The sequence below is a fragment of the Homarus americanus genome, unplaced genomic scaffold, assembly GCF_018991925.1.
Source record: "Homarus americanus isolate GMGI-L3 unplaced genomic scaffold, GMGI_Hamer_2.0 scaffold45562, whole genome shotgun sequence".
NCBI classification, from domain to species: domain Eukaryota; kingdom Metazoa; phylum Arthropoda; class Malacostraca; order Decapoda; family Nephropidae; genus Homarus; species Homarus americanus.
In genome coordinates this window covers 8,968,646-8,996,461 of record NW_024744839.1, presented here as the reverse complement: position 1 = coordinate 8,996,461, position 27,816 = coordinate 8,968,646, and the positions used below count along the sequence as shown (strand labels likewise).

At 39.1% G+C, this 27,816-nt stretch overlaps 1 protein-coding gene across 9 annotated transcripts in view; it reads left to right on the top strand.

Annotated features, from left to right (window-relative positions):
- The first annotated feature begins 1,142 nt into the window (after window positions 1–1,142).
- The window catches only part of LOC121878166 (zinc finger and BTB domain-containing protein 24-like), a 94,656-nt gene continuing 67,982 nt past the window's right edge, over window positions 1,143–27,816 (top strand). For 3 of the 9 annotated variants that reach the window (XM_042384199.1, XM_042384201.1, XM_042384195.1), the window contains exon 1: window positions 1,215–1,465. The gene's annotated coding sequence lies outside the window, so the exon portion shown is untranslated. The other 6 variants (XM_042384200.1, XM_042384196.1, XR_006091099.1 and 3 more) reach the window with 4 other exon arrangements.

Sequence of the window (27,816 nt, the reverse complement as noted above, 5' to 3'; positions counted from 1 at the left end):
TACGTCTCCTTACCGTTGGTACGCCCAAGGTGCAGCCTCTTATACTTCTTGACATTGAATCTCAGCAACCATTTCTTCGATCATTCTTGGAGTTCACAGAGATCCTTCTGGAGTTCTTCACAGTTCGCTTGGTTCTTGATTTCCCGAAATAACTTGGAGTCATCGGCAAACATTTGTATGGAGGAGTGTACAACGTCAGGCATGTCATTTAAGAAACACACAAACAACAGGGGGCCCAATACACTGCCCTGTGGTACCCCGCTTGTTACAGGTGCGGATGATGATTTCGTGCCATTAATCATCACACGCTGCTTGCGCTCATGTAGAAAGTCTTCTATCCACGGTAGGACATTTTCCCGAATTCCGTACCCTTCCAGTTTGATTTCAGCCTTTCGTGGGGTACACTGTCGAAAGCCTCGGCAAAATCTATGTATATATTTTATATACAGTATGTTCCTGGTTAAGTATTCGACAGATCAGTCGATCACTAGACACTAGTGCAATCATTCAACGTGCATTAAAGCACTGAAGCAAGTAAAGTTTCACAAGTTATACTTTGGACATTGAGGGACAAGTCTCTGTCCAAAGTAGGCTTAAAGTTTATAAACTCCTGTCTTGTGAGTCGTTGTGAAGCTTTGAATTTCCCGCGAAAATACAGTTGTTTACATTTGGAATATTGTCTTTCAAATTATTTTTATAATCATAAAAATTATAATATGAACCACGTAAAGTTCTTTTAATATGATATCAGAATTCTATTTGGATGCATATCGTTTTGAATAGAATATGCAATTTCAAATATCATTTAACGTATTTTATAAGATTGTAATAAAGGAAGGAAATATAGTAGATGTGACATCACTGACAGTAACCATCTTGCGAGGAGTCATTCCTCGTGCCCTTTCTGCTGGAACTATTGCCACGACTATGTTTTCTGAAAATTTTCTCAAGCTATGCTTATATCATTTGTCATACTTTGAACGTTGTTATTTATTAATTGAATTATTACAATATAAAATTCGCATGTCAAAAAATTCACAAAGTTATTTGAATAACAAGTACTATTGTTTTGCATTGTGTCGTATGATAATTTATTTGACATAGCTTCTCTCCATTTTTTGCATAACGTCTAGATTCGTATTTAGATTTAAGATAAGTGAACTCTGTTACTGTTTGCTTGTAAGATCATGAACAATAGAGATGAATATGCCTATCTGGAAGTACATGAAAGATATTTTTATTGCCAGTGGCTTGAGTCTGTGATAGAAAATATCTGTGATACGAAATATATTTCATGAAAACAAACACCTGGATATGAAGTAATGTATAGTAATTCGCATTACTACATAATAAGATATTAACACCAGTACAAGCTATTCAAGATAAAAATACGCCTTTTGATGCTCGCTTTACAACACTACATTCCAGTGTTGCCGTACCACGCCAAGGACGAAGATTTTCGAAGGTTAGAACTTTGCTGAATGGCCTTGTAAATACCCTCCAAATATTGTTATTATGATAGGAAACTTAATTATAGTAAAAATGAATGAGCGTTCGTGTTGAATAACGTTATGGGTAAAACTGGCGTGTGAAAATCGCTGCAGAAGGTGGCTGCGTTTACCAACAACATCGGGTACGTGTGCACGTTGTGACACCCAGTGTAGATGCCAGCCAAACTTTAATATAGAATTGTAATTTATTTTTTAATCCTTTAATTAAGTAAGAACTGCCGAGTTGATTATTATTTTATAGGATTGGAATTCATATTATTAGTGAGAGAAGAAGGCAGGGGCCTGGGGAGGCACCAATGAGTGACAACAAGACTGGCTGCTACTGCTGGCCGCGGCTGCCACTGCTGGCCGCCTCACAGTATTATCTTCTACACAGTGAGAAAGATGAAATTCCTGTATGGAGCCTACATATATTTTAGTTTATTCCGGTTGAATAGATTTAGTGAAGTTTGCTTCATGAACACTAACGTATATATATATTCAGTCACAGACGAGTTCTTAAGAAATAAATAAATTAGGTGTACAATTTACTCTTACTACTGAACAGAATATACCTTCCACTCTTATTTTTGTCATCTACGCCACTGATCGGCTCGTTAGCCGCTTGGGCAGTCGGTCACGTCTGTTAAGCATTGTTTGCAAGTACGGTATTGGGCATGGGGCTATGCCCATTTCGTCACCAACTCGTTTCGTCACCACTTTTCCCATCAATGTACAGTATACACGAAAATAACTGTTGCTTGGGATAGAAAATAATAAAAAAAATCCAATTTATTAAGACGAAAATATAAAATAAAAACATTGTTAATACGCCTGCAATCATTTAACTTAATAATATATACACGAAAGTAACTGTTGCTTGGAGTAGAAATTATAGGGTAATAAAAAACACATAAGACAATTTATTAACAATGAAAATATAAAATAAAAACATTGTTAATACGCTTGCAATCATCTCACTTAAACAATATGTGAAAGACTAAAATTTAAAAAGATTAAAATTTAAAAAGAATAAAAACATTGTTAATATTCATGCAAGCTTGGAAGAAGACACTGACAATTGTTTAGGAAATTAGAAGTGGTGATATTTTTTCTTCATATTCATCCCACAGCTTCCAGAGATTTGCTTTTCTTGTGCACGATTTTAGCTTGTGCTCAGCAACTAATTGTAATTGCAAATCAACCATTGAGGCTTCTCTGTGCAGAAGAACGTGGAGCGAAATTGTTCTTTGCTACTCTGTGGTTTATGCGCTGGTGCCAAATTATCTTCATTGTTCAGTTTATTTACAAATGTTTTAATTATTTTGTTTATTAAATAATTAATATTCATGTATAATAATAACAATACTTCTCAAGTCATCTGTATACATGTGTAATATTTCCATTTGTGTAAAATAATAACTTACAATTTGCCACTAATACCAGTGACTGTTAGTGGCGACGAAATGGGGTTTTGGTGACGAAACGGATTGGTGACGAAATGGGGTGTATCTGAACCTGCTCCACTGTAGTCAAGTCTAGTCTTGAAAGAGCTCACTCGGTGCCGTCACAACACTCTGGCAGGTTGTTCCAAGAGTTCACAATTCTCACTCCGAAAGATTGGGTAAATTTTCACTTGTTGCTACTATACGAAATCAAAGTTCAAACTATATTTTCCTATGGTTTTTGATGTGTTATGAATGAATTAACCTTCATTTCTGGTGCAAATCAAGAGCTTCTGAGATAAGCCCCTCTCCTGCCTAGAATCTACCCAGTAAAGATTTGCTATTAAAATCTTAGGTAAAATGTTTTTAAAACCCTCAGAAAAAGTTTTAAATCTAACCTAATGAAACCGGGGGCTCCACAGTCATTCGATGGGTAAATATTTAGGAGTTGCCACCACCTAATTGATTTTTTAAAATGAGTTTTTATAGTGTAAATCATGTTATATACAAAATCTCAAAGAAACTAAAAAAAACTAACCTAACCTCACCTTACCTCATATAACCTAACCTACTTAACCTCACCTAACCTACCTAACCTAACTAACCTAAACTCTAGTGTGTAAGAAACTTACCTAAGTAAGAGATACAGGAGGATAGAGTGATGTGCCTTGAATGAGGAAGTGGTGTCTTAAGAACATAAGAAAATAAGGAGTCTGCAATAGGCCGGTTGGCCTGTGCATGGCAGCTCCTGTTGAGAGTTACAACCACTCTATCATCCATGAATCTATCTAGCCTCCTTTTAAACCTTTCTAGCGTCCCAACACTTATTACAAAGTTGCTAAGCTTGTTCCACTCATCTACCACCCTATTTGTGAACCAGTTCCTTCCAATCTCCCCCCTAAACCTAAACTTATCCAACTTAAATCTGTTGCTACGAGTCCTATCCTGCTCGGATATTATAAGAACTTTATCTATATCTCCTTTATTGATTCCTTTCACCCACTTAAATACTTCTATCATATCTCTCCGCACACTTCGTCTTTCTAGGGAATGCAAGTTAAGTTCTTTAATCAATCTTGATATGGAAGGTTTCTAAGTCCCAGAATAATTTTTGTCATTCTTCACTGCACCGACTCTAGTGAATTGATATCCATTCTATAATAAGGGCACCAGAACTGGACAGCATAATTGAGGTGCGGCCTGACTAGCGCAAGATATAATTGCAATATGACCTCCGTACTCTTATTACTTACACTTCTAGATATAAAACCTAATACAGTACTCTGTTTGCCTTATTTTGAACATTAAAACAATGTTTTCTAGGCCGAAGGTCCGGGCTTATGACTACCCCTAAGTCTCTTTTGCAAGTCTGTCTCTGATCTGCACGGTAGTGACACTGAATTACATCTTGGACACTTTACAGATGAAACAAGAATCCCGTGAACCCTAAAAATGTCAACGGCTGCTGTTTCATTGTCCAAAATGAGCTGAATAATGCGGCAGCCAGCCAATGTACATCCATCTCACACTGACGCCATCTTCCAACTGGCCATGAATGCTGAATGACACGCACGACTATGACGTCACATCAACACTCATGGTGATGGGTGTGCACGAATATGGCTTCACATCAACACTCTTACTGATTGGCCAAATATTATAAAAGTTAAAATAACTTGAAAACTAAAAATTTCCTACAGAAACGTTCTAGAATAATTTATTTTAAATTTTTTTCTCTATCCCCCCATATATGACTCAATATTCAGTTAGGTGGTGGCAACTACTAAATATTAACTGTTCTATGTTCTGCATGTGTACCGCCATGTCATTCGATGGGCAAAATCATCGTTGCGATCATCCATTTATATGGAAGTTAAAATTATGTTTTTCTGGTGGTTTTTGGTGTATTATGATTGATTCTGACCTTCATTTCTACCGCAAACCACTACTTTTTTAGCTACCTCCCTTATCCAACAATAATGGGGGACCCCCAATGGGAACCAGGGGTTTTGGCTGGGAGGAAACCACAAAATGTAGTAATTTGTGATAAAAGTTCAGGTCAGAATCGTTCAAAACACATCAAAACCACCAGAAAACAGAATTTCAACCTAACCTAACTGATAAAAATCGGTCACAACACTGCTTCTCAAATGCAACATAACCTAACCACAGGAGCTCTCTCGGATGGTGGTAACTTAAAATCCTAAAATTTGATGGATGACCGAAACAATAATAATCCTGTTCGATGTCACGGTTGTGTACCGCCAATAATGAACATAGATAATAAAATGCTAAATTCTTGCTTATACGTAATTCGCGCCAGAAATTCCATTGAGGAAAAGTGTAATAGAATTGTCAAAATTACCAATTGCAACTATAAAATTCATGAGATTCGTTTAGCGACAACAATTGAAATGTAAATTTTCAGACAATAAAATTTTAAATATTGCGCTTATGCAAATTTTGCGCCAGAAATTCCATTGAAGAAAATGTGCGAATTGTCAAAATTATCGATTGCAACTATAAAATTAGGGTTAATATTAGTTTAATGGCTGTGGCAAGGTTAGGTTAGGTTTCAACTGTGATTTGGATGTAGAATTTTTTTGGGTAATAGGGTTTTTTGTGTGTGTGTGTGTGTATTTAGGTGTGTTTTATTCAAATTTGACCTTAATTTTTGGTGCAAATAAAAAGCAGAAAATTTTAACTTTTTACAAAACTCATTCATTTGTCCAAAAATTTAAGTTCAGACTTGAGTAAAACACACCTAAATACACACACACACACAAAAATCTATTCTCACAACAAAAAGGAGCCACTGCCATTAAACAAATATTTACCCAAACTACTGAGGTTCGTTAAGTGGCAAGACGTGAAATAATACTATGAATGATCGGTAAGTATTGACAACATTACTACTGCTAATTTTTTCATGGAAAACGAGTTAGAAATGCTGCAATTTCACTGTGCGTTATAGTGGACACTGTTGTATTTATGGCAAATGTGCTAAAAAGTGTTTATTTAATGGTTAAACTTAACATAACCTTAACCGGCTATTATTGATGACTACCACAAACATCAGAACAAATAATGTGTTTGCGGTATAGTCGTCAATATTAGCCCATATTTTGATAATTCGGCTAATATTTATGACTACAGTTGTACCCCACTTAACGCGGTAAATTGAACCCAGAGGGTCCCGCGTTAAGTGAAATCCGCGTTAAGTGAACAACAGAACATATGGGATTAATTCCAATAGAACCCAGCCCGACCCCCAAACTCCACTTTTTGACGACACATAACTATGTTGTAGTAAAAATTCTATCTTAACTTTATGATGGTATGAAAAAACAAGTAATATAGAAGAGGTTAGGTTAGGAAAGATAAAGGTTAACATAGGAAAAATAAAGAATAGGTTAAAAAACGAAAAATTTTGTGGAACACTTACGGTAGTAGAAGAGATGGGTCGGCATACGGGGATGGAGGCTGGTTCCGAGGCAGAGGGCAGATTACTGGCCCTCAGGTGAATCACCATTACTAGGTGAATCAACATCACTGTCACTTACAGTTGTCAGGGCTTCCCTGACAAATCCCTCAAAGTCAACTTCACTTTCACTATCACTGGCTTGGGCTGGCTGTGGTGGGTTGCGGGCGAAGAACTCGGTTATGCTTTGCTGACGGCTGGTGTTGATGTTGTCGTGATACACCTTGATGTACGGCTCCATAGCCTGCACCAGTCGGGTATGGAAGACTTCATAGCGTTCATCGTCATTGTCGCGGGAAAGGACGGACTTAATTTTTTCTGTAAACTCTATGACACACTTAATATCACTATGACTTAAACTAGGTTCTTCGGAGAATGACGCACCTTCTTCCTCCTCTTCACTGGCGTGTTCTTCTTCCAACATCTCGTCGGCAGTCACTTCAGGAACTTTGATCACCTCCAGGATGTCTTCGTTGGTGGTCTCGGAGAAGCCTTCAGCTGTAATATTGAGCGCAGCTTCTCTGGCAAGGTCCACTGCTACTGCAACAGTCTGAACCTGACCAGTCACAGGTTCACTCCTCCTCTCACCTGGTATGCCATGCAACACATGTCTCCATGCGTGACGAATCGTAGCAATAGTCAGCAGATCCCATGCCTCCACCAAGAAGTCTACAGCTTGTTTAACGTTAAACTTCTTCCAAAATTGTTTGATGTTCATATTCTTTCTATAATTTCATCAGTGAGTTCTGATGTGATAATCATTTTATGGGGGCAGGGGTTTGGTTAGGTTAAGTTGAACTTGTGGCATTTTAAAATTTGTTTTCTATGAAAAATCAGTGTTGGTGTAGTCGTCAATAATTGCCATATTTTTCAATATAATTTTTTGGATTGTTTCTGTCATGAACATTAATCTACAGGCTTGAGGTCCAATACATCATTCATAAAAATGGAGGAAACTGCAGCGGACCTATTGGCCCATACTGGACAGTCCCGTTTACACCCAACCCCTATTGCTTATATATCTGCCCAACCTATATATAAAGCTACCCAGCATGTTCGAATTTATGATGATGTTTGGTAACATGCTCCACTCATCCACGATTCTATTTCCAAACCAATGTTTACCTATCTCGCGCCTAAATCTAAATTTGCCTAATTTAAAACAATTGCTATGAGTTCATTCATGGTTGGATAGTTTAATTACCTTTGTTATATCACCTTTGTTTAACCCTGGTTATTTCTAAATTAAACCTAACTTTAGTTGATAAGAAAAACGAGCAGCAGAAGTGTTGTTAGAAGACCGCACCAACCTAACCAAAGAAACCTATCTAACCTTTCCTAACTTCCTAGCCGTGGGGCTCCGCTCCCCAAACCCCCCGGTATATTAAACAAAAAGAACTTACTATGATATGGTGTAATTTTATGTTTTATGTGAACGTGAGAAGCCGCCCGGACCGAGCGGCTCATAAACGTACACCGAACATATGAAAAACTCGAGTGTCGGTTGGGCCGCCGTATTGATTTATCGCTGTTCAAGATGAAGTAGTGTTGCTAATGCGAGCCTAGGGGCATAATTATTTACCAAACGAAGCATTTTCCCAAGAAATTAATATCATATCAGAACTCACCGATGAAAATATAGTAATAAAAGAAACTTCAAAACCCATATTGCGGCAGAGGGTATCTCGTTAACATTAATCTTCATTATTTCCACACACGTTCTTATCATTATAGTAAGTACAGTATTTTAAAAGAGGCAACAACTTTTAATTATTATTTTTTCTCTACAGTCATAAATCACCTGTAGTGGGCAGGGCATAAAGGATTAGGGGAATTGTGGGTAAAACGCGGTGAAAAACTGATCGTATTTCACTAAAATGGTGTCTTTATGTGCTTTGTACACGAAGAAATTAATTATATACCGTGAATACTCCTAAAAATCTGCTGAATCGCCACGTGTCTTCTCTTTGTTTACAGCCAACCCGCTTGGTCCGAGTGTACTCTCACTTCCAAAAAACTGTAAAATTACATAATGAAGTTTCAACAAAATTGTTGCATTGGTACCAGATATCAAAATTAGTACTTTCTGTTTAATATGACAGGGGTTAGGAAGTTAAGTAAGGTTAGGTAGGATTCTTTGGTGGGTTAGGTCAGGTTATATTAGGTTATATGCATTGGCATATCATTTTTAATATTTACTATCATCCAAAGAATATCTGGAAAAAATAAAAGTAATCAAACAACTCCCAGTGGTGGTAGTGCTGTTCTCAGACATTACCAAAAATAAGAGTACTTTGAAGTGTTTTCATTGCGAAATTATATTCTTTGAGTTTTTCGGACTTTTGATTTCAGCTTTGGTTCTTTAGGTGCCTTTGTTTTCTCATGTTGTCTTGCTGGGTTTGGTTAGGAACTAAAAGTAAAATGTAACCCAAATTATTAATTGTCACAAATATTAAATTAAAAAAAAATAGTTAACTCAAGATAAAAATAAAAGACACAGCATTATACATGTTTATTTGCAAATCTTTCTGTTGAGATTAATCAATAACTGATGTTCAAAATTATGGCTGTAAATCAGGTTCTTTTATGCCTAAATATAAGCCCAGGTAGTCCGTGCTCTATTAATAAAGTAATGGAGCATGGACTTGAGGGTAGACTCACATTTTTAATAAATTTGTTTTTGATTATTTGTGAGAGTATTTTCCCGTTATTATTTATTTGTATGTGTTTTGTGTGTGTGTCTACACACACACATATTTACAATACAGGTAAAGGAAATTACTGTCTCTAGAATGAATGGCTCCCTGTCCCAGCCGCAAAAATGCCGGCAACTTTAAAACTGCCCAGAGACATTCTTTGGTACATCCGAGGTGTCATCCGTGAATAACCGAGAACCGTGAAGTAAAAATCCGCGAACTTGGGGGTATACTGTACAGGTACTATAAACTAGGCCGTTGCAGATGTTCTAAACTTTTTAGATAACTGTGGTGCCGTAGTGCAGACACCAGTCTAGTGGCCCTCCTTTGAACATTTTCAGTCAACTGAGTCTTTAGCATATCTCGAGGGCCAGACAGGATGACAGGACTGTACTCCAGGTGGGGAAGCATCTCACTCTTGAAGATCGTTACAAGGGATGGACTATCTGGATATCTGAACAACCTTATTAGACTTAGCTTAGTTGCTTGATTCACCTTCTCACAATGGCCCGAGAACTTGAGTTCGTTGTCAACATACACACCCAGGTCCTTTACATATTCGGTCTCTATTAGCTAATGCAGTTTCTTTGTCCTGTTGGGACATGTGATATGCCTCCTTACTGTTGGTATGACCAAGGTGCATCCTCTTACACTGTGATATTGAATCTAAACAGCCATTTTTTTTTTACCGCTCTTGAAGCTCTGTATGTAGCTCTTCACAGTCTGTTTAGTTCTTAATTTCCCCGAATAACTGGCATCGTCCGCAAACATTTGTGTAAAGGAGTGTATAGCTTCTGGCATGTCATTTATGAAATAAACAAACAACAAAAGGCCCAGCGCACTGTCCTTTGATAATCCGCTTGCCGAGGGTACATATGACAATTCCTTGTCATTAAACTTATCACACACTGCTTGCGGTCATGAAGAAAGCCTCCATTCAATGCTAGGACACTTCCCCAAATCCCATACCCTTCCAGTTTAATTCTTGGCCTTTCATGGAGGTATGTTGTCAAAAGCCTTGGCAAAATTTAGATACTGGTACTACGTATATATATTGTTGATATTACCACCCTGTTCAACAATTTGAGTCCAAACATCCAGCACCTTGAGTAATCGTGTCAAACAGGAGCGTCCCAGCATAATATCGACAAATCGTGTTGGCAGTCCTTTACAAAGTCTTTTCATAATAGATGTTCCATTTTGAGTTCTCTTATAATGCTCTCTTCTACTTTGCACACTATGCTGGTCAGGTTCAATGGTCTATAATTATTCGTGGGGTGACGATAGCCCTTCTTGAATATAGGTCTCATATAAGCCAATATCCAGTTACTGGAGACCTTTTGTTCTTTGAGGCATTTACAGAACAGGATCTTTAGGGGCTCCACAAGCTCGTTGTACAACTCTCTTAGCACTATGGGATGCACCATGTCTGGACCAAGGCTCTTACGAACCTTAAGCTTTGACAATTTATTTCTTATCTATCTTCGGAGAACACATTGTAGTTCTGAGCTGTGTCAAATTGTCTTTTCTCAAATGCAGGAAGATTGTTAGCATCCTCCCATGTGAACACTAAGGAAAATAATTTTTTTAAAGCGTCCGCCTTATCCTGGTCTGGGTATGCTTAACTACCATCTTGAAGCCTCATATCCATTACGTCAATGCAGGTTTTTAATTTCAAATTTGTTTGTGGTAGAAAGCCTTTGGGTTTAACTTGACCTTACTTGCATGTTGCCTCTTGAACTCTTTTTCAGCCCTACTACACTCTGACATTGCTTGGTTCCTGTAACTGGCATACATCCTCTTGTCCAACCCACCTCTCAAATTTCTGAGATTTTTTCTTAACTTTGTCAACTGCTGCATGGTTCATGTGTTAATGGTCTTGTATTTCTGGAGCCAGTGGTTTTGGTCTTGGGTATACAGTACTGTATATTTATTGATCAAATAGTTCACTTTACTATACATGATATTCAGCATAGTAGGCAGCTATCAAACAGGGAGGTACTACTGCCTGGGAAGATATTGGAAGCATATGTGTTGTCTAATGGTAGACCCTGGTGCCATGTGGCATCACAAAAATTGTAAACCCAGGTTGCTGATCTGACTTTCTGCCTCATTTACACTCAATTGCAGGGTCCCAATTGTTTCTCTTACTATTGACAACACAACAGTATAACTTTTCTCACTCCTGATCTGTTTTATTATTTCTATTCTTTTATTCTCCTATGAAATTAGTTGACAATAATATAAAAGTGTGGCCTTCTCAGATGAGTCCCACTGGCTGGGAAGGTTGTGGACCCCTGGGGCCTCAAACAACTAACAGAACTCCAGAAATCAATGCAGGAAGGATTAAACAACTTACAAGAAAACATGGCCAAATTATCACCCACAGTGGATCAGACCGATAATGTCACAGGGCTAACATAACAAAACCTTTGAGATGAGATGCATGAACAAACAAAGATAAACAAATGCAGGAACAACCTCATTATAAAGAACTTGGTGAGGAAGGAGGGAGAGACAGATGAACAATCAGTCAAACAGATGCTGAGAAATTTGGTTAACTTTGTAGATGAGTTGCACATAACAAATGTGGAAAGACTTGATAAACACACAGTACAGTTAGTGAGGATCACCATCCCTAAACGTGAGCACATGCGGGATATCTTTAAAAAGGCATAAAACCTCAAGCAAGTAACAGTACTGTATTGTATAGTAATGTGTACATAACTCCCATCCGAATTTCCCCACAAATAAAGGGGGGCAAAAGGCTCAGGGGCAAACTGAAAGGGCTACGCAGCAACCCACAATATGGAGATGCTCAACTAAAGATCAGAAGGGCAAAGTAGTCAGGCTACAAGAAGATGGGGAAGCCAAAGTATTGTACCAGTCTTCTCACTAATAGGGGCAAGAAGTGAACCAACTGTAAATAATGTTAATGTAATGTATGCTGTAGCTTTAAGTAATACTGTACAGTACTACTAACCCAGATAGAACAAATGCTCTAGAATTACAGTCTTCAAAAAGGACAGTCCTAGAAACTGGGTCAATCAAGTGTTGGTACACAAATGCCAGATGTCTTGCTAATAAGGCTGATGAATAGAGTGCATATGTACAGCCAGACATCACTGAAATTAGCAAGTCTTGGGGTCAAGAAAATGTGTCACGGTGAATTTTATTCACCAGGGTATCAACCACCCTTTAGAAGAGACCATTAATGACATGCTAAACAAAATGGGATCAGCATAATTTATTTGGTGTGATTTGATTGCTCAAAACAAAAGTACGGTGACAGTAGGTGTGTGTTAAAGGGCTGACTCAGCCTTCAAGGAAGAAATTGCAGGTCTCCATTAAAGTCATCCAGAGCAGAAGCCCTCATCATGGGAGATTTTAGACGTGAGGCAATACACTGGATGATTTATCTTACCACACATGCCATTGGAGAAGAATTCCTTGATCTTTTTTTTTTTTTTTAAGGGGAATAGCCCACCTGGGCACAGGTCATTGACCCACAATGGGGCCAGGGGGGGCAAAAAATAATAGAGTAAAAATAAAAATAGAAGTGAATAAGACTATAATAATCTACACCACGAAGATGCCGGAAAACCAGCCCATTAAAGTACAGTAGTACCCCGATTTACGCGGTCAATTGAACCCACGGGGTACCGCGGAAAGTGAACAACAGAACATATGGGATTAATTCCAATAGAGACTGGCCCGACCCCCAAACTCCACTTTTTCAGACACAATACCTACGTTGTAGTAAAAATTACATCTTAATTTTATGATGGTATGCTCACACAATTAATAATTAAGAGAAATATCAATAATATTAGTTTTTTTAACACTTACATTAGTAGAAAAGATGGCTGGGCACACAGGGATGGGGGGTTGGTTCCGAGGCAGAGGGCAGATTATTGGTCCTCACCTGTATCACTTGTATCAATTGTATCACTATCCATCACATAGGCTTGCAGGGCCTCTTTGTCAAACCCCTCAAAGTCCATACAAGTCCATATCCTCACTATCACTGACTTGGGCCGGCTGTGGTGGGTGGCGGGTGAAGAACTCGGTAATGTTTTGATGACTGGGCGACCTTGTGCGCACCCTGCCTGCATCGCTTCCTGCGTATATGAGTAGATGCACCGCGTAAAGTGAAAGTCCGGTTCTGGCGAGGTACCGCGTAAATGCGAAATCGTGGAAAGTGAAACCGCGTAAAGCGGGGTATTACTGTACTTGTAAAAGAGAGAGAGAATGAAGCAACATTGCGGCGAAGAGAATGGCAGGAGAGATTATCGACTAAAGGAGGAGAGTTTATAAAACAAAATACCTTTGATTCCACCCTATCTAACGGTTGGACAGAAGAAGAATCACCCCAGATATGAGAGCAGTACTCCAAGTTTGGACGAATGAATCCCTTATAAACTTGAAGCAACTACTTAGGGCTGAAGTAGCTACGGCATCTGTACACCATTCCTAGCTTTCGGGAGGCAGCTTTCGCAATGTTGTGGATGTGTGGCTTCCATGACATATTAGAAGAAATGGTGAGGCCGACCATATCTATATTAGAATTTGGTAAAATGATTGAGTCCTGAAATGTGATTGGTGGAAGATCTTTTATTTTGGAAAGTGTAATTGGTAAATCCTGTGTTTTATTCCTACAGTATTGAATGTAACCAAATTTCTACATCCCCATTTAGAGATGCTGCACAGATCCATATTGATAGATGAAATGATATCAGCTCTAGAAACAGATTTAGTTTGAGAGTCGGGGAAGAGAAAAATGAGATGAAGAGTGAAGAGTAGAATCATCAGCTTAAGAATGGATAGAAGTAGTAGTAGTGTGAAGTAAATCATTGATAAAAAGAAGGAAGAGTAGGTGAAAGAACAGAACCCTGTGGGACACCACTACTGGTAGAGAAAGAGCTAGAGATCCCTTGACAACAACTGCCATGGATCGGCTCTCGAGGAAGCTAGAAATTATGAGAACAAAGTGGGGGAGAGAAACCATAAGAGGGAAATTTAGAAAGCAAAGACTTGTGCCTTTCCCTGTCAAGTGCTTTGGAGATGTCAAGGGCCACGACAAAAGTTTCCCCATAATCCCTAAGAGGGGATGACCAAAGATGGGTGCAGAAAGAGAGCAGATCACCAGTCGATCTCGCCCGGTGAAAGCCATTCTGGTGATTCGACAAAAGAAAAAGGTGTTCAAGGTGGCGGAGAAAATGAGAGTTTAAGATAGTTTCAAAAATCTTTGAGAGGGATGAAGTTAGGGCAATCGGGTGATAGTTAGAGGGTTAGAATGGTCACCCTTCTTTGGGATGGGCTGAACTGAGGCATACTTCCAAGAAGAAGGAAAAGTTTGGGTTTAGAGACAAAGACAAAAGAGGCAAGCAAGCACACTCCCTGAGAACATGAGGGGTTATTCCATCCAATCCATGCCCCTTACTCACATCCAAAATGGATAACACACAAGCAACCCTATGAGTGGATATTATAGGAAAGTACAGTCAACCCTCACATTACGCGGTCCCGCATTCCGCGGTTCACCGTTAACGCGGTGCCCTGCCGGAACCTAACATGCTCACATTCCGCGGTCGTGAACCCCATTACGCGGAGAGCGGCTGGCAAGCCGCGCCATTTTTGGATCCAAACCTCCCGCCATCCGCCATGTTGTGTAAGAGGCGCGAAAATGGTGCGCACAAGGTCGCCCAGTCATCAAAACATTACCAGTTCTTCACCCGCCACCCACTACAGCCGGCCCAAGTCAGTGATGGTGATAATTATAGTGAGGATATGGACTTATATGAACTTTGGGGGGTTTGACAAAGAGGCCCTGCAAGCCTCTGTGGTGGATAGTGATACAATTGATACAAGTGATACAGGTGAGGGCCAATAATCTGCCCTCTGCCTCGGAACCAACCGCCCATCCCCGTGTGCCCAGCCATCTTTTCTACTAATGTAAGTGTTAAAAAACCTAATATTATTGATATTTCTCTTAATTATTAATTGTGTGTGCATGCCATCATAAAGTTAAGATAATATTTTTACTACAACATAGTTGTGTGTCGTCAAAAAGTGGAGTTTGGGGATCGGCCTGGACTCCATTTCAATTAATCCCATATGTTATGTTGTTCACTTTACGCGTTCCTCACTTTCCGCGGTACCCTCCGGGTTACATTAACCGCGTAATGTGAGACCCAACTGTACATAGGTTCAGTAGAAGGGGTAGAGTTGGAATCTTCTAAGGTGGAGTTAAAGGAGAACAAGGTTCCTAAGAGATTGGCTTTATCAGGTGGAGAGTTGGCTATAGAGTTATCAGGTCGGAAAAGAGGGAGTGCAGAAGTTATAACATGTTTTTGGTTAAGAACCAAAAGGATTTACTAGAAGAGTACAACTCCTCCCCGACTTACGAGGGGCTTAGGGACCCAAATCCAGGTCGTAAGTCGAAAATGCTTAAATAATGCATAGAAAAACTAAAATGGGTGTCTCATTTTCTTCTCAGCACCACAAAACTCTCACTTTTAAGCTTGCCAGCCATTTCAAAGTGAATTACAATAAAAAAATTTGTCTGTGTACTGTACTGATGTTGGGACTCGAAAATACGTAAGTCGGGTAGGAGCTGTAGCCAGGTCAGTGGACTTTCTTTTTATAAAATTCCACTTGGCCCTATGGAGAGAATATTTTAAACTTAATCTTGACGACTGAGGAGGCTATGGTGGACGAGGTCCACATCGGAAGAAACCAACTCCGACCAGCAACCACTACATACTAAGATGGAATACAAACTTTGTTAGTTGAGAGAAGTTAGTTAAGGAGGAATACTATGACTTCAACCATGGAGATTACCAACTCATGGGAGACAAACTATGGAGAATTAACTGGGAGGAAATCAGTAGAGAGGAGTCAGACATAGATGAATCAGTGCAAAACTTCATGGCAATACTTATTAACAGTTGAGGAATGTATACTCTAGAAAACAAAGAGAAGAGGGAACAAGACCAGATGGATAAATCACTGATCTAGGAAAGCCTGCAAGAGAAAATAACGGGTGTGGAAGAAATGCAGATTATGTAGTATACAAAAGAGCCATAAATGTGGCCAATCAGGAAATTACACCAGCCAAATGGCATTTTGAGATGAAACTAACTCAAAATATTAAGAAAGATCCCAAGTCCTTTAATGCGTATACCAGAAGTTAAATGAAAATCAAGGATTCTGTTAGCCCTCTAATGGGTGAAAACAACGTGGCCCTGGATGATGACAGACGAACAGCTGATACCTGAATTGAATATCTGTACACTGTACTTTGCATCAGTATTCACACAAGGCACAATGGCTAACATGCCAGTACATAAGAGAATGTTTACCTTAGGGGTGGAAAATTAATTATGAGAGATAGCAATTACAGATGATATCATCAAAAGGAAAGTAGCCAACTTGAAAGAATTCAAAGCACTTGGAGTGGAAGGACCACAAACCAAGATTGCACCTCACTAAGACTTATTCAGGAAATCCTTGGCTCAAGGTAAAGTGCCTGAGGATTGGAAATTTATCAATGTTACCCCAGTATACAAGAAGGGTAAGAAAAGTGTCGCAGAAAATTACAGGTTTATCAGCCTAACATCACGTACTGAATATGCAAACTCTTTGAGAAAATTCTGAGGAACGTCGTCTCCCAACATTTGCCAGAAAACAGTCTTATCAATACATCACAACACAATTTCATGAAAAAGAAATTCCTGTCTGGCAAACTTATTTATGTTCCTTGAAACGGTAACAGACTACATGGACCAAGGCCCACCATTGGATGTGTTGTCCATAGATTTCTCCAAGGTGTTTGACAAAGTCTCACAAGTACGACTAGCCTCTTAAGATCTGGGCACATGGCATCACAAGTAGATTTTGACATGGATTAACAACTGAATGGAAGACAAGTAACAAAGAGTGGTAATAAATAAATGGAGTACTTTCTGATTGGATGAAGGTTCTCGGTGGCATATCACAAAGCTTTATCCTTGGACACAACTTGTTTGTGATCGACATAAACAACATAAATGAAAAATATATTGTGCCAGATTATCAAGTTTGCAGACGATATGAAGATATTTGGGAATTTTAAAGAGCATCTAAATTCAATACAATACTTAGAGTTGCAACTTTCGTATTCAAAATCTATATGCTATTAAAAAGATTTTGGATAGACAGTGTCTTGTGACACTACAATATTACATTCACTTAATTTGTCTCGGGTTGACTATTGTAACTCTTTATGGGTCTGCCTACCTAATGATGTACAGTACAGAAGAAAGTTCAAACAGGGTTGCCAGGCTTATTTTTGCTCTTGCACCTAGGACTGACTCCCACTACCCCATTCTTAATTGAATTTCATTGGGTTCCAATTAAATCTGGGATAGAGTTCAAAATTAAGACACCAATATTTGGTGAGCCTAAGTATTTGGCCAACCTACTAATTCTACTGACTACACATTCTGAAATGATTTAGCATAGTAGTGATGACCTTCACGCCTTGGGGAACCCAGAGCAGTATGGGAATGTTCTTTTGTTGCCCTATCCTTTTCCTATACAACATCTAGATTATACTTCTGAAGAGGGTACATTGGTGGAGAATTACAGGGTTTAGGAAATACAGTGGGATCTCATTTTGCACGAGTTTATCGTACTGGTACACGCCAGTGCATCTGAAATCTGCGCAAGCAATGCCCTTTAACATGTGTTAAAATTGCTATACAGTCAACCCTCACTTTACGCGGTCCCACATTCCGCGTTTCCACGTTTACGCGGTGCCCTGCCAGAACCCAGGATGCTCACATTCCGCGGTGGGTGTACCCCTTTACACGGTGAAGTATAATTTTTTTTAATTTAGCTCATAAAATTCATACAAATTATCCGACCAGAATATAATTTACATTGCTGGAATTCTTACAATTTGATGATCATTTTGAATATAAACATCATAGATTTTGCATTAGACATACAAATTTTAGATACAGTATTACCCCGCCTAACGTGGTTTCACTTAACGCGTTTTATCATATACGCGGTGCCTCGCCAGAGCTGAACTTTCACTTAACACGGATTTTTTCCATCATATACGCGGTGAGTGTCCGGCTCGAGATGCTATTTTTAGATTTGCCCCACCCTCCACCCTGCCTGACTGCCTGTTTTAGCTCATAAAATTCATACAAATTACCCGGCCAGAATATAATTTACATTGCTGGAATTCTTATAATTTGGTGATCATTTTGAATATAAACATCATATATTTTGCATTAGACATACAAATTTTAGATAACATTTTTTCTCTGGGTAACTATGTTATCTTTTGTGCAAAATATATGACATTTATATTCAAAATATTCCTGGTCTTACAAGGAATCCAGCAATGTCAATTATATTATCCTAACTTTAGTTTGAGGTATTATTTATTACAAAAAAGTTAAGTATTCTGGTTTTCCCACACATCTCCTTGGGACGGTTGGTGGGGGGTGGGGGGGAGGGAGGGACCGACCGACCATCTGTTACCCTGTGAAGAATATATTTTTTTTTTTTATTAACTGAAGATATTTGTTTTAGCTCATAAAATTCATACAAATTACCCGGTCAGAATATAATTTACATTGCTGGAATTCTTATAATTTGATGATCATTTTGAATATAAACATCATATATTTTGCATTAGACATAAAATTTTTAGATAAAATGTTTAATCTGAGTAAGTATGTTATCTTTCGTGCAAAATATATGACGTTTATATTCAAAATATTCCTGGTCTTACAAGGAATCCAGCAATGTCAATTATATTATCCTAACTTTAATCTGAGGCATTATTTAATACAAAATGTTAAAATCTAAATTTTTCACCCACTCTTCTCCTGAAGGGATGATTGGTGGGGGGTGGGGGGGAGGGTTGGGACTGACCGCGCGGTTGGGAGAGGGGGGGGAGGCAAGGTGGGGTACTTTGATTGACAGATAGTGTCGTGAAGATTATTTTTTTTTTATTAACAAGATATTTGTTTTAGCTCATAAAATTCATACAAATTACTCGGCCAGAATATAATTTACATTGCTGGAATTCTTATAATTTGGTGATCATTTTGAATATAAACATCATATATTTTGCATTAGACATACAAATTTTAGATAACAAAATTTTCTGAGTAACTATGTTATCTTTTGTGCAAAATATATGACATTTATATTCAAAATATTCCTGGTCTTACAAGGAATCCAGCAATGTCAATTGTATTATCCTAACTTTAGTTTGAGGTATTATTTATTAAAATTTAGTGGTTTTCCCCCAAAAATTTCTCAGAGAGGGAAGAGCCGGCAGTGTAGTGTGAGAGGGGGAGGGAGTTGAGTCCATTATTTGAATGGACATTAACTTGGCGACTGTATTTCTCTATTTCTCTTAAGTATTAATTGTGTGCATGTACCATCATAAAATTAAGATGTTATTTTTACTACAACATAGTTATGTGTCTTCAAAAAGTGGAGTTTGGGGGTCGGGCCGGTTTCTATTGGAATTAATCCCATATGTTCTGTTGTTCACTTAACGCGGATTTCACTTAACACGGGACCCTCTGGGTTCTATTGACCGCGTTAAGTGGGGTACAACTGTATAATGTTTACTCTTGAGTAAATATGTTATCTTTTGTGCAAAATATATGATATTTATATTCAAAATATTCCTGGTCTTACAAGGAATCCAGCAATGTCAATTATATTATCCTAACTTTAGTCTGATTTATTATTTATTACAAAAAAGGTAAACAGTCTGGTATTCCCACACATTTATCTAGTAGGGACGTTGGTGGGGGGGAGGGAGGGACCGGCGACCGACCATCTGTTACCGTGTGAAGAATTTTTTTTTTTTTATTAACTGAAGATTTTTATTTTAGCTCATAAAATTCATACAAATTACCCAGCCAGAATATAATTTTCATTGCTGGAATTCTTACAATTTGGTGATCATTTTGAATATAAACATCATATATTTTGCATTAGACATAAAATTTTTAGATAAAATGTTTAATCTGAGTAAGAATGTTATCTTTTGTGCAAAATATATGACGTTTATATTCAAAATATTCCTGGTCTTACAAGGAATCCAGCAATGTCAATTATATTATCCTAACTTTAATCTGAGGTATTATTTAATACAAAATGTTAAAATCTACATTTTTCACCCAACATCTCTTGAAGGGAGGAGTGGTGGGGGGTGGGGGGGAGGGTTGGGACTGACCTTGTGGTTGGAAGAGGGGGGGGAGGCAAGGTGGGGTACTTTGATTGACAGATAGTGTCGTGAAGAATATTTTTTTTTTTATTAACTGAAGATATTTGTTTTAGCTCATAAAATTCATACAAAATATCCGGCCAGAATATAATTTACATTGCTGGAATTCTTACAATTTGGTGATCATTTTGAATATAAACATCATATATTTTGCATTAGACATAAAATTTTTAGATAAAATGTTTAATTTGAGTAAGTATGTTATCTTTTGTGAAAAATATATGACATTTATATTCAAAATATTCCTGGTCTTACAAGGAATCCAGCAATGTCAATTATATTATCCTAACTTTAGTTTGAGGTATTATTTATTACTATACCTGGTTTTCCCCCAAAAATTTCTCAGAGAGGGAAGAGCCGGCAGTGTAGTGTGAGAGGGGGAGGGAGTCATGTCCATTATTTGAATGGACATTAACTTGGTGACTGTATTTCTCTAAAGTATTAATTGTGTGCATGTACCATCATAAAATTAAAATGTTATTTTTACTACAACATAGTTATGTGTCGCCAAAAAGTGGAGTTTGGGGATCGGCCTGGACTCCATTTCAATTAATCCCATATGTTATGTTATTCACTTTACGCGTTTCTCGCTTTCCGCGGTACCCTCCGGGTTACATTAACCGCGTAAAGTGAGGGTTAACTGTACTGTGTTGTACTGGGCTCGCCAGACCATTACTCTAGAACGACTTTGGGTAACCCACTTAACCTTCCAAAGGTGACACATATTGCCAGTTAAGCTGCATCTACATTATTAAATAAATATTTTCAGAAAGCCCAGGAAGTTAATTATTCGATACTTTTCGGTCTTCACCAAATAGTGGAGATGTGGGAAGCCCTAGGAGACGACGAGGGTTTAAGGCTAGTCAGATTTAAAGCCTTTAAAATCAACTGCAGATCACTTGTAAAGCGACTTCAGCTTCATCACCAATCATCACTGGTTTCTCCTTGAATAGTTGAAGAGTAAAATAGGCAGTGATGAGAGTTTGGTGGTGGCGTTTTATACTCTTGATAACGTTGCCTGTACGGTCCCTCCGTCTGCTCTGGTACTGCCACACCTCCAACACAGATTTAGCTTGTTTTATTTTGAAGTCATATTACAAATCACAGTACAGTCGGCCCTTCACATACGGGGGTTTAGCATTCACGGATTCGCAAATACGTGGATTGCCCCGCCGGAGGAATATTCTGTACATTGAAGTACATTCAAATTGCGCTCCATTGAACTCGCGCGCGGCACCGAACACCACCGCCCGCTCCCGCAACCTCACACACACACGCATAGCTCTCCCTCACTCAGTCAAGTCTCGCTGTAACCACGCTTGTGTTGACATCAGCATTGTAGTTGCAAAAATATTACATTTCCGTGAATGTATTATATCAAGCACAGTATGAATAGAATATCACTAATGTATGAGTATTTTAACCGAAAACTACTAAAAAAACGAGTAACATATCTTGAACATCGGAAGGCTAGGTAAAGTCTTTTGTTTTCATGTGGTTTATCCTAATTTACATTGAAATGCATTACGTTTCAGCAAAACTACTATTTATTTCTGAGAATATGGAAATGTAATATTTTGCTGAAATGACGTACGTATTACAGTGGAAAGTGACGAAAGCAATGACTCGCTTTCTTTCGTTCAAAAGATGTTACCGTAATCGCTTTTCGAATGGTTTTCAGTTAAAAAACTGTTGTATTACAATAATATTCTATCCTAATTCACTTGTGATGCAACAGTTTTTTAACTGAAAACCATTCGAAAAGCGATTACGGTAACATCTTTTGAACGAAAGAAAGCGAAAGTCATTGTTTTCGTCACTTTCCACTGTAATACGTACGTCATTTCAGCAAAAATATTACATTTCCGTGAATGTAGTATATCAAGCACAGTATGAATATAATATCATTGTAATATAACAGTATTTTAACCGAAAACTATTAAAAAAACGAGTAACATCTCTTGAACATTCGAAGGTTAGGTAAAGTCTTTTGTTTTCGTCATGTATTTTATCCTATTTTACATTGAAATACATCACGTTTCAGCAAAACTACTATTTATTTCTGAGAATATATTCATTCAGGCACAGTTTAGGTAAAATATACATGTGCTGTAACATTTTTTTAATTGAAAACGATTCGAAAAACACGTACCCTCTAGCCCTGTTCAAGGAGAAGACTGGGAGGAGCTGTTTGGTGCTTAAGACGATGACAAGGAAAATGATTTTGATGGATTTTAATGAAAATATTCAGAAAGACCCTGGCACTGTCAAGGAAAGTGGCTGCTGAAGGCTTCCGGGACATGGCAGAGGACGAGATTAGGGAGCTAATTGAAGAGCACGACACTGAGCTGACCGAGGAGGATCTACAGGAGTTAGTAGACTCAGGCAAGGAAGAGGAAGTGAAAGGGAAAGAGGATGAGGAAGAGCACCAAGAAATAACGTTGGAGAAGTTGGGGGAGATGACCAGAAATATTGAGGCACTGAAAAACCTGGCCTATAGTATGGACCCCTCCATGGTGCGTGCCCTGAAATTCATGCGAGGGATGGATGACGTTTTCGCTCCATACAAAAACATCATGGAAGAAATGAAAGAGACGACACCTCCCCATCACCATGTTCTTTGATCACCGAAGGAGAGATTTAACACCATCAATCACTGGCGACAGTGAGGAAGCAGCTGAATCCACAGTCGCCCCCACTTCACCACCTGTTATGGAATTGAGTGACCATGAGCCCGATGATCCCCGCCCTGTCGCCGAGGAGAGGTACGGTACAGTAAAGTGAAATTCTTATCTCTTTTTTTTAATAGCTTTTCTTGCCATGTTTATTGTTTGTAAAAATGCACAGCACAGTACAGTTCAGTACAAGTACTGTACATAGGAAGTGGAGGTGCAGTTATTCACAAAGCATTTGTGTTTGTTGTCGGCAGTAGTGACGGTGCGGAGGGAGGGGAGGGAGCGAGTTGGGAGGAGTGGTGAGGTGACCTTGGACGCAGGAGCAGGGACGAGTGGAGATGCCAGCCAGTATATTTCGGGTGTATTAATTGTTTTTATAGCTATTTTTGCATTTTAATATTAAATACTGTACATTACGTTTCAACAAAACTACCATTTATTTCTGAGAACATAGAAATGTAATATTTTTGCTGAAATGATGTACGTATTACAGTGGAAAGTGGGATAAAATTGTGACGCAAGCAATGACTCTCTCTCTTTCTTTCGTTCAAAAGATGTTGCCGTAATCGCTTTTCAAATGGTTTTCAGTTGTGGGATTATAAGGCTAATGATAGGATAGAATATTATTGTAATACAGTACGAGTACAGTACAAACATTTTTTAACTGAAAACCATTCGAAAAGCGATTACGGTAAAATCTTTTGAACAACGAAAGAAAGCGAAAGTCATTGTTTTCATAATTTTATCCCACTTTCCACTGTACAGTAATATGTACGTCATTTCAGCCAAAATATTACATTTCCATATTTATTTCTGAGACTATATTCATTCAGTCACAGTTAAGGTAAAATATACTTGTGCGTTGGTGCATCGTTTCCATTGTTTACTGGTAGTTACTGGTAAATATTTTTCAACCTAATGAAACTATTATCCTTTTAGAGGTCGACCCCCAATTTTTTGCAAAATAATTTGGTCTTAAAAACTTGAACTACACACAGGTATATACGGTAAATATGGACAGGGGGGGGCCAGGGGCAGCAAAAGTACACGGATTTTTAACATTCACGGGTATCTCTGTTACCTAACCCCCGCTTATGTTAAGGGCCGACTGTACAGTTAACCCTCACTTTACGCGGTCCCGCATTCCGCGTTTCCACGTTAACGCGGTGCCTTGCCAGAACCTCACGTGCTCACATTACGCGGTACATGTACCCCATTACGCGGAGAGTGTCCGGCGCGACGCTATTTTTAGATTCGCCCCACCCGCCCGCCTGCGCTCCTCGTCTCGCCCTCCTCCTCCCTCCGCTTGGGCAAGCGGCGCGGTAAGGTTGCGCAGTGTGTGTCTTTGTTGAGTTATCACTGACGTCATATGATGTATCAGACCTGTGATTGGCCATGCATCCCTACCCCCCTCTGCTGCTAGCTGTAATTGGCTTAAAGTATTATGACGTGTCCACCCGGGGGAGGGAGGGAGGGAGGGAGGAAAGACGACGCTTGACCTAGCCGCGGCAGTTTCATCCCTCAAGGCCACACCGTGTAAACGCGCATCCATTGTTGCGTAAAATGGCTTCCGCCGGACCACCACCCCCAGAGAGAAACCTTTCCTTACCTGGACCCAGCAGCACTAAGCCAAAGAAGACACGACGTTCCTTAAGCTACGAGGTGAAGTATACCATCATCCAAGAGTTGGAGAAAGGAACAAGGCAGGTTGATTTGGTGCGCCAGCATGGTGTGAATGAATCTACGATTCGAACAATAAAGAAGGATGCAGCCAAGATAAAGGAGCACATGAAGATCACAAAGTCTACAGGTGCTTCTATGATCAAATATTTTCACAACCAGGTGCTTCTCAAGACAGAAAATTTCTTGTGAGGTACTTGGTGCGTCAGGCGCGACGGAACATGGCAGTCGACACGCGCTCTATTAAGGACTACGCACGTGAACTGTACATCGCAGTGGCACGAAAGATGGGAATTACAGAGCCCAAACCCTTTAATGCTTCCTCTGGGTGGTTACAGAGGTTTAAGATCAGGAACAAGATCACCAATATAAACATTGGTGGTGAAGAAGCGAGTGCTGACCGTGCTGCGGCTCGGGAATTTCCTCCGTTTTTACGTGAGATTATGGAGGAAGGACAGTACAGTGACGACCAGGTGTTTAACATGGACGAATCTGGTCTTTTCTGGAAAAAGCTACCTTCCAAGTCCTTCGTTGTAAAGAATGCCAGCAGGATTCGGGGCCGGAAGATGCAGAAGGAACGCATCACCGTCCTGTTTACCACCAATGCCTCCGGTACCTGTAAGCTCAAGTTATCGGTGATCCACACAGCACGCAAGCCGCACGCCTACAAAACCATGGACATGACCAAGCTAAATGTCCACTGGCTGACCGCACGTAAGGCGTGGATGTTCTCTACACTGTCCCTCTCCTGGTTTGATGACTGTTATTTTCCCGATGTAAAAAAATTCTGTGAGCGACAGAATGTGCCATTCAATATTTTGTTGCTGCTGGACAACGCACCAGGACACTCGCCCCTACTGTTAGATCGTCACCCCAACGTAAAAGTGGTCTTCCTTCCTCCCAACACTACGTCTATATTACAGCCCATGGACCAAGAGTTAATCTGTAATGTAAAAGCTGCATTCTCAACAAAAAAATTCCAGCTCCTGAATGACTACACCAACACCAGGGAAGAGTTGCGTAACCTGAGTGACACCACCACCGATAGCAAGAGCGAAGAAGATGAGGATCAACAGTTGGAACAGCAAAAAATACTGTTCAAACAATTCTGGAGAGTATTTAACATCAAGAAAGCTGTGGACTTCTTGGTGGAGGCATGGGATCAGCTGTCTGTAGCAACGGTTCATCACACATGGAGACATGTGTTGCAAGGTATCCCAGGTGGGAGGCAGAGTCAACCTGTGACTGGAGAGGTTCAGACTGTTGCAGTAGCAGTGGACCTTGCCAGAGAAGCTGCGCAGAGTGTTACAGCTGCAGGCTTCTCCGAGACCACCAACGATGACATTATGGAGGTGATAAGGGATCCTGATGTGACTGCCGATGAGATGTTAGAAGACGATCACGTCAGTGAAGAGACAGGTGGTGCGTCATCCCGAGAAGAACACAAGTTATCGCATGGTAATGTAAGGGGTGCCATCGAGTGTGTAGAGAAACTGAAGCTCCTCCTTTCCGATGACCCTGATAATAACCGGTATGAAGTCTTCACTACCCAGCTGTTGCAGACTATGGAGCCCTACATCAAGGTGTATCACGACAACATCAACACTATCCGTCAACAAAGCATTACCGAGTTCTTCTCCCGCAACCCACCACAGCCAGCCCAAGCCAGTGATAGTGACAGACAGAGACAGTGATGGTGACTTTGAGGGATTTGTCAGGGAGGCCCTGAGAAGTGTGGATGACAGTGATGGTGAATCACCTGAGGGCCAGTAGCCTGCCCTCTGCCTCGGAACCAGCCTCCATTCCCGTACGCCGACCCATCTCTTCTACTAACGTAAGTGTTAAACCTAACCTTGATTTTTCCTAACATAACCTAACCTTACGTAAGTGTTAAACCTTGATTTTTCCTAACATAACCTAACCTTAGGTTAGTGTTAAACCTTGATTTTTTCTAACCTAACCTAACCTGACGTAAGTGTTAAACCTTGATTTTTCTTTTACCTGGTACAGGATATTATTCTCTTATTGATATTTCTCTTCTGTATTATATGTGTGTGCATACCATCATAAAGTTAAAATGTTATTTTTACTAAAACGTACGTATTGTGTCGGGAAAAAGTGGAGATTGGGGGTCGGCCCAGTCTCTATTTCAATTAATCCCATATGTTCTGTTGTTCCATTTACGCATTTCCCACTTTACGCGGGCCTCTGTGGGTTCAATTGACCGCGTAAAGCGGGGTTATACTGTACAGTATTTATAATGTGGTACAGGGGGTATTTATATATTTATTTATACTTCATTTATTCATTCATGAAGAAAATCTAACCTCATTATCATTTGTAAAACGTCATTCATTTCAAAATTATTAAAATTACAGTCTCGAGTATTTTTGTCATGGTTAAACACATTTTTTACAAGATCACAATTGTCGGAGGTATAAAGGTAAACTAGAATGTTATACTGTACTTTATTATATAAAGTAACAATAACAAGAAATACAGAAAAAGCTGATTCACCATAACAATCTTATCCATGTACACACAAATATATTAAGAAATATAGAAATAAACAAATAATTTTGTAGAATATAGGAGAGATATCTCAAAAAGAGACATATACCATTGGATAGAGGAGAAAAAATATGATGGATTAACGTTGGTTTCGTTGTAAAAGTCGATGTGGGTGACGTTCCAGAACGTCTGTCTATTTTCCCGCCATTTTTTTTTTCATTTTTATTTTATTTATTTATTTAATTTTTTGATTAATTTTGGAAATGGTGATTTTTTCTCGATTTAACCCCGCGTGGGGGGTACTGCCAGCAGCACCCTAACCCGGGGCTTAAGGGTTAAATAAAATTCTTTATCCTTTTCCTTACCCAATAACATGAATGATAACCTTATTTCTTGTCAATATTTTCTCAAAATGCATCATGTAATGGTTACATAATAGTGTTAACAATGTAAATAACGAATATACTGCAGTGATATTTAATTTTACTATCAGTATCATAACTGCCATGACCTTTTCTTGCACTGAG